The following is a 4202-nucleotide window of genomic DNA, read 5'->3' as shown; positions in this document are numbered from 1 at the left end:
GTGACCTACTGATTTACAAACCCCGTTTAGCTAGGCGGAGCGTTTCTTATTCATAGGATTTCTTTTTGCAGTTGAATGCCGCACAATCAGGCCAGCGTTCTTCCTGTTTTCTACATATTCACCCGTACAGTCCTCCCTTTCAGAGCGGTAGCCATGCGTATTTATTTACTAAATACTCATCTGTTCAGTCCTCTTCTTTGAAGCGGTAGCCATGAATATTTATCTAACCACTTGTCTATTTTTCTAACCATATAAGCAGGCAACTGTAGCCCTGCGCCCGAACATGCCGAAACACACACCCGACACCAGCGAAGTTCACAGCACCCGCCTACTTACTCACTAGACATGCATGCACATTCGTATTTGTTATACAATTTCCAAGCTTACACACACATGCAAATTCATTGAATTTCAAAAAGTTCTTTAGTTTCTATAGTTTTTAGGAAATTTGAGAGAGAGACCTACTTGACGTCCCTCCTGCTGAGACATGATCTCTGAAGCAATCTACGCAAACATTTCAACTATTGTAAGTACTTGCTTACCTTGTTGTAGTTGGGCGGCCACCCTTGTTTGCCAGATTGTCCAAAGAACCCGCCGTCAGCCAAGGACGCCTCAGTCCCTGTCACTCCTGGCAAAAGCTCGCCAAGTCTGTCGTGGAAAATCGGTTCAAATATGACGCTATCAAGAACTTTGTGAAATCAATAGGCTTTTAATAAAAATAGGTATCGCAAGCCGGAGTGGTCCGCGGAACACACACTTTTTCAGAGCACTCGCTCTGATTTTATACACACACAACATATGAGTTCATCCCACATGCAAATTAAGTTACATCCCAATCCGTGCATCCTGCTTGTTCAGCCCAATAACGCCTACATCTGCTTTCCATTAGATCCTAATGATGACAAGACCCTTGCTTTGTCCCTGCACTCAGCTCAATGCGTTCTTCTGTATGTGTGTTATCTAGGGTCAGCAGACTATGTGTCTCCTCTGTTTTTAGCGTGCTCAGCTATACTAAAAATACTATACATTCCTCTATTTTCTAGGCTTGCTTTGTCCCTGCATTTAGCTTAACCCTCCCGTGGTCCTGGGGTCAGTGTGACCCAGGTCCTGTGTGTGGAGGGCTCCCCTTTCTGTGCTCTGCGCTCGCGGGTCAGAGCGACCCAGGCCCTGTGTTTCCAGGGCTCTCGTTCTGCGCTGGCGGGTCAGAGCGACCGTGCCAGCCACTGAATGGCGAGGCGTGTGCCTCTGAGCGTAGTAGAGTGTCTGCGAGTGTCTGCGAGTGTCTGCGAGTTGTGCCCGGCTCCCCGCTCTGCGCTATGTGCTCTGTCCTCGCTGCTCTGCGCTCTCGGGTCAGAGCGACCCAGCCAGCCGCTGCACAGGTCCGGACCTGTGCTCCGCTGTGTGCTAGAGAGCAGCCGAGTGTTGTAGTTGCGCTCTGGGCTCGTGGGTCAGAGCGACCCAGGCCCTGTGTTTCCAGGGCTCTGCGCTTTGCTCTCCCGAGTCAGAGCGACCGTGCCAGCCACTGGCGAGGCGTGTGCCTCTGAGCGTAGTAGAGAGTCTGCGAGTGTGGCGAGGCTGTGCTCTGGGCTCACCGCTCTGCGCTCTGTGCTCTGTCCTCTGTGCTCTGCGCTCTCGGGTCAGAGCGACCCTGCCAGCCACTGGCGAGGCGTGTGCCGTCGCGCGTACTAGAGTGTCTGCGAGTGTGGCGAGGCTGTGCTCTGGGCTCACCGCTCTGCGCTCTGCGCTCTGCGCTCTGGGCTCTGCTCTCGTGGGTCAGAGCGCAGAGCCAGCCGGCCGCTGCACAGGTCCGGACCTGTGCTCCGTGTGCTAGAGAGCAGCCGAGTGTTCTTGTTGCTCGGCTGGGGGTTGGGTCGACTGCACAGGGCTACACAGGTGCGCGCAAGCGAGCCTCGAGCAGTTTCAGGTCTCGGTATCCCGCGTAATAGAGAGGATACTAATATTGTCATCGGCGCCCACCCACACCAACCCGCACACACACACCCACACACCCACAAAGTGACCGGCGCCCCACCCGTGCCAAGTGCGCTCTTCCCCGCAGCTCAGCGGACCCGCTCGGCTCCACCGATCGGCCATGGCCGCGCGTTTTACGGCCGTGCAGGTTCTAGAACAGATCTTGTCCAGCGTGGACCAAGAAGACTACTCGGATTGCCAGGAGGAGGAAGAGGAAGAGGTTTCGGAAGACGAAGACGGGGAGGAATACAACCCCGAGCGCCGCGAGGTCGACGATGCCTCTTCTCCCTCTTCTGAGGAAGAGCAGCAGCCCGAGGAAGAGCCGCCCGAGGACCGCGACGAGGAAGAGATCTCCTCGGCCCCGGACCGACGGGAGCCGCCGTTGCTGTCGAAGAGCGGCACAATCGAGTGGTCCCCCGTGGCCTACGGCCGCCACCGCGGGCCCCTGGCGATCTGCCGCGCCGGGCCGGACCAGACTCCGGGCCCCACGGCCTATGCCGCGACGCAGGCCCGCGACATCGCGTCCGCCTTCCACCTGTTTGTCACGCCGGCGATAGAAAGGATAATTGTGGAAATGACGAACCTGCACGGGGCCAGAAAATACGGCGACGGCTGGCGACCCATGGACGCCACGGACCTACGTGCCTACCTAGGGCTGCTGATCCTAGCGGGCGTCTACAGGTCCCGGGCGAGGCCGCGGCAAGCCTGTGGGACGCCGAGAGCGGCAGGACCGTGTTCGAGCCACCATGTCGCTCAAGGTCTTTCACAGGTACTCGAGGCTGCAGCGATTCGACGACCGCCAGTCGAGACCCGCCAGACTCGCCACGGACAAACTCGCAGCCATACGGGAGGTCTGGGACCTGTGGGAGGCGCGGCTGCCGGCCCTCTACAACCCGGGGCCCGACGTGACGGTGGACGAGCAACTGGTCCCGTTCAGAGGTACTGTGCTTGCGCTTGTGCGCGTGCGTGCGCGTGTGCTTACATGTCTATACAGAGCGTGTGTGATACAACGGTTGGCCCTTTTGTCTACCCCGTTGCACACGGTAACCACACTAATGTCTTGTCCTCTTTCCAAAAGGCCGCTGTCCCTTCCGTCAGTACATCCCCAGCAAGCCGGCCAAATACGGCATCAAGTCGTGGGTGGCCTGCGACGCCAAGTCCAGCTACGCTTGGAAGATGCAAGTGTACACCGGCAAGGCGGCCGGCGGAGGCCCCGAGAAGAACCAGGGGATGCGCGTCGTCCTCGATCTGACAACGGGCCTGAGCGGTCGCAACGTCACCTGCGACAACTTCTTCACCTCCTACGACCTGGGCCAGCGGCTCCTCGAGAGGAACCTCACCATGGTGGGCACGGTGAGAAGGAACAAGGCCGAGCTCCCGCCCGCGCTGCTCGAGTCCAGGGGCAGACAGGTCCTGTCCTCCAGGTTCGCCTTCACGCCCACCGCCACTCTGGTGTCCTACCTGGCAAAGAGAAACAAGAACGTGCTACTCTTGAGCACGCTGCACACAGAGGGCCACATCAGCGATCGTCGCGACAAGAAGCCGGCCCTCATCCTAGACTACAACTGCAACAAGGGCGGCGTGGACAACCTAGACAAGGTGGTGGGCACCTACAGCTGCAGACGGATGACTGCCCGCTGGCCCCTGGTCGTCTTCCACAACATCCTCGACGTGTCCTCCTACAACGCCTTTGTCATATGGCGAGAGATCAAGCCTGACTGGATGCCTGGCAAGCGGAACAAGCGCAGGGTGTTCCTCGAGCAGCTGGGAAAGGCACTCGTGAAGCCGCTGATCCAAAGAAGGCAGCATCTGCCCCGCACCGAAGCGGCGTCAGCCCTTGTCAAAGTCCTACAGAGTGCTACGGCGGCGCTCCTGATCAACAGCGCCAGGGCCCCGCCGCTGGCACGGCCGCTGCCCGCCCGTTGCCCCGGCCACCACCGGGGCAAGTAAGAGGAAGAGGTGTCAGCTCTGCCCACCCAAGAAGGACTCCAAGACACACATGGTGTGCTGCAGGTGTAAGAAATACATCTGCAAAGGCTGTTCACACGCCTACTGTCACACTTGCGCACATTGGGCCTTTAGCCAGGACGGGACAGGGTGACCCGGAGGACGCGGGGACTAGACACAGTACCAGGACCACGGGAGGGTTAATGCATTCTTTATCTCGGATCAGCAGACTATGTGTCTCCCCTGTCATTCCTTCAGCATCTCCATGTCCTAAGAATATGTGA

The 4202-nt window shown here is 58.1% G+C and overlaps 1 pseudogene; it reads left to right on the top strand.

Moving 5' to 3' along the window:
• Positions 1 to 1094: 1094 nt before the first annotated feature.
• Positions 1095 to 3921, top strand: LOC121842408 (annotated as a pseudogene).
• Positions 3922 to 4202: the final 281 nt, after the last annotated feature.

The sequence above is a fragment of the Oncorhynchus tshawytscha genome, unplaced genomic scaffold (genome assembly GCF_018296145.1).
Source record: "Oncorhynchus tshawytscha isolate Ot180627B unplaced genomic scaffold, Otsh_v2.0 Un_contig_5477_pilon_pilon, whole genome shotgun sequence".
NCBI lineage: Eukaryota > Metazoa > Chordata > Actinopteri > Salmoniformes > Salmonidae > Oncorhynchus > Oncorhynchus tshawytscha.
The sequence above is the reverse complement of the archived record's forward strand: the minus strand, read 5'-3'. Positions and strand labels throughout refer to the sequence as shown.